At 40.8% G+C, this 8,892-nt stretch overlaps 1 pseudogene; it reads right to left on the reverse strand.

Annotated features, from left to right (window-relative positions):
* Window positions 1-7,372: 7,372 nt before the first annotated feature.
* Window positions 7,373-8,251, reverse strand: LOC121451692 (annotated as a pseudogene).
* Window positions 8,252-8,892: the final 641 nt, after the last annotated feature.

Here is an 8,892-nt window from a genome sequence, read left to right on the forward strand (position 1 = left end):
ATTTATAACATCCAGTCCTAGCATTTCTCTGTTTAGTTTTTGTCTAGATCATCTATCTGTTGATGAGAATGGGTGTTGAAGTCTCCCACTACTACTGTGTAGGGGACAATATGTCGCTTAAACTGTAGCAGTATTTCTTTATAAAATTGAGTGCCCTCACGTTTGGTACATAGATGTTGAGAACCGCAAAGTCCTCCTGGTGGACTTTTCCCTTTGATAAGTGTGTGGTATCCCTCCCTATCTATTCTCATTAGTGTAGTTTGAAGTTTATTTTGTCAGATATTAAAATGGCTACAACAGCTTATTCTTGGATTTATTTTCATGGAATGTTTTTCCCATCCCTTTACCCAGAGGCAATGCCTATTCTTGATGTTGTGTGTTTTTTGGACACAGCAGAATGGTGAATCCTGTTTTCACATCCGTTCTATTAGTCTGTGTTGTTTTATTGGGGGAATTGAGACCACTGATGTTGATAAGTGTTAATGAGCAATATTTGTTGATTTCTGTTATGGTGTTGTTGTTGTGGTGGTGGTGGTGATTTTCTGATCTGGGATTAATTATTCCTTGCATTTTTTCAGTGAGGGGAATTTCTCTTCTAGTGAATAAGGCTAGATTAGCAAATAAATACTGCTTAAATTTGGTTTTATCATGGAAAGTAGTATTTTCTCCATCTATTATGATTGGAAGTTTTGCTGTGTATTGTACTGTGGGCTGGCATCTGTGGTCTCTTTGAGTCTGTCGAACATCTGGCCAGACCCTTCTAGCTTTTACCGTCTCCATTGAAAATTCGGGTGCAGTTCTAAATGACCTGCCTTTATATGTTACTTGTTTTTTTTTTTTTCCTCTTGCAGTTTTTAGTATTCCTTCTTTGTTCTGTATGTTTAGTCTCTTGTTTCTTATGTGGTGAGGGGATTTTCTTTTCTGGTCCAGTCTATCTGGTATTTTGTATGTTTCTTGTTCTTCTATAGGCATCTCCCTCTTTAGGTTAGGAAAGTTTTCTACTATAATTTTGTTGAAAATACTTTCTGTACCTTTGGCCTGGGTTTCTTCTCCTTCCTATATTTCTATTATCCTTAGATTTGGTTTTTTCATAATGTTCCAGATTTCCTGAATGTTTTGTGCCAGGATGTTTTATATTTAACATTTTCTTTGATGAGGGAGAGACTGAAGCTCTAGATTTGGAAGAGAGAAGAGGGAGGTGAAAATTCGTTGTTAGCCCATCTACCTGCTTCTCTGGTTGGAATGGTCAGAGAGTCCCCAGAGAATGCCTGCTGGTGTTGGGGGCTATGATAAAGCAATCAGCAGAGAGAAGGAAAGTTAAAGGAAAAGTTCTACATGGTCTACTCCAAGTTCTACATGTTGGAAATGGGGGCAGAGAAGAAGGGGAGGCTGAAGCAGGTAGTCTGCTAAAGAGCTGGGGATGAGAGTGGGGGCTGGGATTTAGGAGAGGAGAGAGGGGTGGAGATCTACAGTTAGTCTACTGACTTCCATGGCAGGAGGACAACAGAGGGTCTTAAGTAAAGAAGTTTCATAACTCTGGGTAGTCCCAGATGACATGACTTCCCTAGTCCTCTGTCTTCTCCACTCAGTGGACTAATCTTTTCTCTATGGCAATGTCATGAGCAGCTGTTTGTTTGATACATGCTACAGAGACAGAGGCAGCCTCTTCTGGATAAAATGTCATTTCATAGTCATGGTATTCAACTTTATTGTATTATAGTTTAGCTTAAGACAAGATCACATGCAGCATCATATGGTGTTAAACACAAGTTGTTGCAATTAGGTTACTTTGGGGACTCTGATGTCATAAACAAAGACAGTAGGTATAGCCTAAATACAACAGACTACCATCATTTATCCACTGGTAGCTCTTGGCCCCCTTGTGTTCTCTGATTCTGTTTCTTCATCAAAAGAGAATTCACTCAAGAAGTGATTGCTAGGATTTCAAAGCCAATGTTTCATAAACTCATTATTTTAAATTATTCTAAAATTAAACACTATGCATAAATATGTGACTAACTGCCAAAAAGAAATGTGTGTATTCATGTTGGCCATCTTAAAAATAAATAATAGTATATTCTCAGAAATAACACTTTTACACAATTTGTAGGAATTTTTCTATTTTTAATGTAAGCAATATTAATGGAATTATCCAGATGGCATTTCCTCTAGGAATTTAAAATGGAGTAAAAAAAAACTTGAACTAAGACTTAATAATTACTAGCCTCCATTGTTGTTTTATTTGGTTGCATTCATAAATGTTAAAGCAAAAAGGCAAAGTGACAATCACCTAAAATTCTACTTAATTCTGTGTGACATCATCAATGACAGCATGCCAATCTGGTTTAGTCCCATTTCCTCAAAAGGATAGTTTCAACCAGTCGGTGTTCACCCAGACTCTAAATTTCACTGTCCTCACAGTAGGGGAAAATATATTCCATCAAATTAGGAGAATTTAGGGAAAGTGGACAGTCCTACGTATGAGTTTTATACAAATTTCACATATGGATGAAATTTTCAGTAGAACAGCAACAGAAAAGAGTAGTATGCAGAGGACCAGTGACAAAACACACGGGCTAAGATTGAGATATAACATTAATAAGCTTAGCAGAGGACCGGTGACAAAACACACGGGCTAAGATATGCATATAACATTAATAAGCTTAGCAAACTGCTGTGGGGCAATGGTCTTGTTCCCTGCAAATATTTGTCACTGTATTGGCTTAATAAAATGCCAATTGGCAGGAAGTATAAGCAGGGCCATCAGAATAGGAGAATTCTGAGAAGAGGACTCCGTCTGTAGTTGTCACCCAGAGGCAGAGGAAGCAAGATGATATTGCCTCACTGATAAAAGGTACCAAGCCACGTGGCTAATGCAGACAAGAATTATGGGTTAATGTAAGATGTAAGAGTTAATAAGAACCTTGAGCTAATAGGCCAACCGGTTTATAATTAGCGTAGGCCTCTGTGTGTTTCTTTGGGATTGAACAGCTGCGGGACCAGGCAGGACAGAAACCTCTGTCAACAGCAAACTGTTAGTCTAAGGACTTCACGCTAATTAAAGATTGAGAACTGATAAGTTTGTTAGCCCATTGAGGTCATAAGATTTGTTAATACAACAAAAATTCATAATAATTAATCTCTAAAGTATTTTTACCTTCTATAATTTGTTTTGTATATATGATAACCATTGAGATACATAAAACTAATATAGAATGATTTTCAGACCTTAGGAATTATTTTTTAATTTTATTTATTTTTGTACTACTGTGTGAATGTGTTTATGATGACTGTTTGAACACTGATGCCATGGCAAGGGCAGGCAAGGCTTTGGAGGACAGAGCACAAAAAAAACCCATGAAGTCAGTTTCTCCATCCTTCTCTGTATGTTGATCAGACTGTGGTTGCCAGATGTAACCAGAAAGAGCTCTTACTCTCTGAGTCATCCAGCCAAGCCGCAAACTTATATCATGGAAAGCTTAGTCAAAGCCTGTCTTAGCTAAAATACTGGGCCAACGTATTTGACATAATAATAAGATCAGAGAAAAATATGTAAATATAAAAGTGTCCTGTCTGCCAGGGGAAGAATAGCCACAGGCAGGCAAGATCCCACAGTAATTCAGCCATGCAAACATTCACATTTGCATACCCTTGCTCACACAAACTCATGGACACACACAGAGGAAGCAAAATCAAACATTTCCAAGAAATTCCAGGACAAGACTGCAAAAGTTCTTACGAGTTTTTAAACAGCTCTCTAAATGAAGGTTAAAGTAAAGAAGCTCATTGGGTGTGATGTGAATTATCAGCTGCTACAGCCATTTAAAGGATAGAGTCCCTGGACCTAGGCCTGCCTCCGTCTGGCCATCCTCCTGTGGAAGACTCATTGGGTGCTAAATCTGGGAATAATTTTCAAGGCAAGCCAGGTAAGAGAAGAAGATTCCTTAATCATAGGAGGCAAAATAAAGGCTTTGAAGTAAACTCAAGGAAACAAATAGGCTGTAAGCAGAGATGTGCTTGCCTCATGGTGGAAGATCATATGTAGAGGTCATGACACTGCAGGACCAGGGTCCTACGCAACAAAGAGATCTTAGTGTGTGGTGGTGGATGGCATCCCAGAAAACTGGTGCTTACGCCAAGCTGATTTCATCGTCTTGCTTCCCTCATGAGAAGGCTACTTTAAAGAAGAACTGGGGATGACTAGAGCAGGAAAGACCTTAATGCAGTTGGAGAGCCAGCTGTTTGATTGTCTACAGAGCAGGACTTCAGCTGGGAATGGGCAAAGTTTGTGTCATATTTGAGTGAGTGGCTGTGTTGAAAAGAATGTCTAAACAGACAGTGGATGCAGCCTTGTCTGTAATCCCAGACACTCTCGAGGTTGGCCTATGGGTCAACTGTAGGTCATTGGGTATGACCTACCTGCACAATCCTGTGTCTCCCCACTCCTCTCTTTCATTTTCCCGTCACTATAAAGTGAATAGTTGCATTCTGAGACCTGCTCTCACCAAGATGTTCTGTGCCGCCACCAGCACACAGCAACAGAAACATTCGTCATTGGCTGGAACTCTAAACTGTGAGTCAGAATACTCTTCCTCTTTTTCAGTTGATTCGATTAGATATGTGCTCTATAAACAGAGAGATGATAAATATGGAGGATGCTACCTATTCTCAGATTCCAGGTCCTTGGTTCACTCTCTGTATGACTGACCAACTTGCTTTTTCCAGTCTGTTTTTTAAAATTCATTTAATTGCGGCATATATTTATTGGTCTATTCCAGATAACATTGTATAGGATATGTTTACTAATAGTCCCATATGTATGCATGTTCTCTCTCTCTCTCTCTCTCTCTCTCTCTCTCTCTTCCCCATCCATCATTTCAGATTCTCTCCACCTCCCTACACAAACCCCGCCCCCTCTCTCTAATACATGCTCAAAAACAAGCTAACAACACTTTGGGCAGGAAAGCAGTAGACTTCTGCATTGTAAATGGCACAACTATTTAGACAAAGAAACAACCTACAGAATGGAAAAGGATTTTTACCAACTACACATCCAATAGAGGGCTAATATATAAAATACACAAAGAACTTAAAGAAACTACATATCAAAAAACCACATAACTATATTTAAAAATGGGGTACAGATCTAAATAAAGAATACTCAATAGAGGATTGAGAAATACTTAAAGAAATATTCAACATCCTTAGCCATTAGCAAAAAGAAAATCCAAACTACTTTTAGATTTCATCTTACACCTGTCAGAATGACTAAGAACAGAAAAACAAATGACAGCTAATGCTGGTGAGGATGTAAAGTGAGGGGAATGCTCATACACCACTGGTGGAAATGCAAATTTTTACAGTCGGTAAATATGTGTGGTGGTTCCTCAGGACGACACAAATTGATCTACCTCAAAGTTTAGCTACTCCGCTCTTAGACATATATCCAATGTATGCTTCATCCTACCAAAGAGATTCTTGTTCACCCATGTTCATTGCTGCTTTATTCATAATAGCCAGGCATTGGAAACAACCTAGACATCCCTCAACAGATGAATGGTTGAAGAAAATGTGGTACATTTATACAACAGACTATCACTCAGCTGTTAAGAAAATGACAACATGAAATTCACAGGCAAATGGCTGGAGATAATAAAAGTCATCTTAAGTGAGGTAATCCAGAACCAGAAAGACAAATATGAAATTATTTGCCTATAAGTGGTTATTAGCTCTAAGGTCAATGACAACCAAGTTACAATCTGTAGACCCAGAGAGATTATGTATAAAGTAAGAGGCTAGGGGAGAGTGCCAGATCTCCCTAGGAAAGAGAACTGCAATGGATAGTTATGGATGGACTAGGGGTCTGGAACAGGAAGATCATGTGGAGAAGGGAGGCTACAAGTAGTTGAAGAAAGAAATCTGGGTAGAATCAGCTAAAATTAAGGGCCATTTGAGAGGTAGTGTGGAAACCTAATACAAAAGAAGCTTCCTAAATATATATGTATATATAAAGGCTGTCAATATCAAATTACCAAATTATGGGAGAGACAGAACTCCAACTGGCTATTTCTTGTCACCAATGAAACTTCTAGTACTGGATTTAGGTAACATAGAATTCAACTGTTGGCCAACTGTTGAGTCCCATGGACATCCCCAAGCAACCTAGACTGTTTACAAGGTTGCTCTTCACAAACTGACAGCAAGGCCCTATTGCTGTCGATACCATCTACTAAACTCATTGAACGTGGAGACGTTGAGCTGGTGCCTCCCTAGAGTCTTCGCCCCACATGTTTTGGTAGAGGAAGGTGCTCTGCATGCTGCCAAAAGAGAAGTGCAGACACCAACCCTTTGATGTAGTAATCCTGCAAGACACGCAGTATGGCACAAGGCTTGTGGGACGAGCCCACCAACATCTGATTTAACTCAAGCCTACTCCATGAGATGGAACTCAAACCCAGCTCTACTTGGGTGACCATGAGATTAAGCCTAGCTAGCCCAGGGACCCATGGTGAAACCCAATACTACGGTTCTGCTTGAAGAACATAGCAATAAAATGACTCTTAATACCAACCTTCTGTACATGTGTACTGATGGAATATTTGTTGGATGATAGAGGCCACAGTGTGCCATAACCTGGCAGCTTTTTCTAAGCTTGGCAATGTGGAAACTCCCTCCCTCCCCAGAAGTATCCTGCACTCTGTCTAGCCTTATCTGGAGGCTGTCCCTGGGCCTTGAGGACTGACCTTATCTAAACCTGTCTCTAAAACCAGAGGCCTGATTCATCTTTGACTTGACCCTTGGCACAGATCTCTGCTGAGACTTGTGCTGGGAGCTCCATTGTAGGACCTTTCTGCCACGTACTAAGCCTTGTGGTAGAAGCCCACCAAGTAATACAAATTAGGGTTTCTATCCAGGATCCCCAATCCTATGTGTTCCTTATACTCTGGAATAAAGTTGAGCTGATTCACTAAAGATTGGAGGCCTCTCCTCTGTCCATGGTCGTGGACTGCGTACAAAGCTTTCTGTCTCCCCTTCTGCCTCCTACTCCTCTTAGACTGATCCACTTGGCAGGATGATGCTATGGTTGGAGTTTGACCCTGAGTAGTTTTTGCAGGTAACTTGAGACTGTTGAACCTATGTGGTCACACCCATCGGCCCCAAGACATCCTATAGCTCACCTTTTAGTGTGAAATACAGCTGCTTGCTCAGAATTGTGCTGTGGTCTCTTTACTGAGTTGTACTCTCTTAAGGTCACCAGTTTTGGCATGCTAGATGGCATAATTGTTCCCAACTAGATTGTCAGGGAAGAATCTGTGCAGTTGTTGACACATTTTTGTTGGCCATAGATAAATATATTTGATATTTTAGAGATTTAGTTGCAACCTAAGTCGTGAGTTTGAACATTTTTAAGACTTAGATTCAATCCCCCTTCTCCAAATACTGCACCACCAGTAGCAATAATTCTATCTTCAAACTGGTTCTTCCTATTGTCCCCAACCCTGGGAGCTCTGGCTGCTACAACCGAGAACCACCTACCACCTTTCAGCCTGCTCAAAGCCACTGTGCTTAGAGCTTCTGCATCAACATCTTCAGCAATTATGACCAAGGGCTTCTGATGAGCCCTGGGAATTTTGAGAGCTGGCATGACAGATGACCCACTAGAACTTTCTTTTCGCTCAACCGAACACAGGCAACTTTGAAATCATATTTGTTGACCTTTTGATGTATTAATAAAATATAGGGAAATAGGTCCTTTATTAAACCTCATTCTGTCAACAATTTCTAATTCATCATTTGGGATTTATCCATCTTTCACTGTAATGATGCCTTTTTCCCCCAACCTTTTTCATTTTATAAGTCATGATGTTTCCAATGTCTTTGTCTCCATTTGCAGACATTGTAGCAACCTGAGCTATTTCCTCAGGCCTTGCCACAGGTTCAGACCAGTTTTTTTCAGTTCAGCAATTACAGCATCAACAACTAACATCACACCTCTCTTGAGTCCCATGGTGTTAACACTGGCTGATCTTCCCAAAGCCCTCCTTGGCAACAGAACAGGGCAGAACAGTAGCGGTGGTGGTTCTCTTCATTTGTGTTATTGGCAGCGTCTTGAACAGGTTTAGCTATAATATCTTTAGATTTAGTCTTCAAATCAGCTAACTTGCGGCAGTGAGCTCATCTTTTGTTTCTTTAGGACTCCCCAACTCTGCTCATTCAGCACTGTTTGGCCCCATTGGAATGGCTGCAGCATAGGCTGAAAGATCTACACCTTGAAGCAATAAGGCTGAGACTTATACACCAACTTTTACACCTTTGGCATAGGCTGGGGTGAGATGAGGAGCTGGTGCCCCGGACAGATAGTAGTCTTAACTGGCAAAGGACTGCAGGTAGTAAATGCATTTCTGCAGAGCAGGGGTGGGAGAAGCAAGGCAGGTGGTCAGCAGCCAGTGAGGGGAGGGGTTTGCTTTTTAATCGGGTAACTTAGCCCTATGCCTTTGGTGCCCTGATGTTTTATGTCTCTGTACAGTTAGTTGAGGTTAGTATGCCTCTTAGTTGAGGTATATGTTTCCCAGTTGTATCTGCTTGGTGTTCTTGGGCCTGACTCTAAGATGCTTTCCAAGGGCAGCCATGGGACAGGCAGAAATAAGCAGAGGCAAGGAAGGCTAAGAGGATCCCCAGTAAGCTGTCAGTGTGTTTACCTCTGGAACAGCAAGGGAGCTGGAAGATGCTAGTTACTTTCTTCATTTTTAAACTAGTGGTTACTTTTGTTCATCCCCAGCTGTCTCAGGCGCCAGGGTTACCAATAGTGTCAATTCTGACCTCTTCACAGCTGGTCCCAAGCTGTCTCTGTTTCCTCGGTGTTACGTCACTATCAGGTAGGTATTCCTCTAA

This window comes from Microtus oregoni, unplaced genomic scaffold, assembly GCF_018167655.1.
Source record: "Microtus oregoni isolate MIOR12 unplaced genomic scaffold, Mior012 000008F_ref0000371, whole genome shotgun sequence".
Lineage (NCBI taxonomy): Eukaryota > Metazoa > Chordata > Mammalia > Rodentia > Cricetidae > Microtus > Microtus oregoni.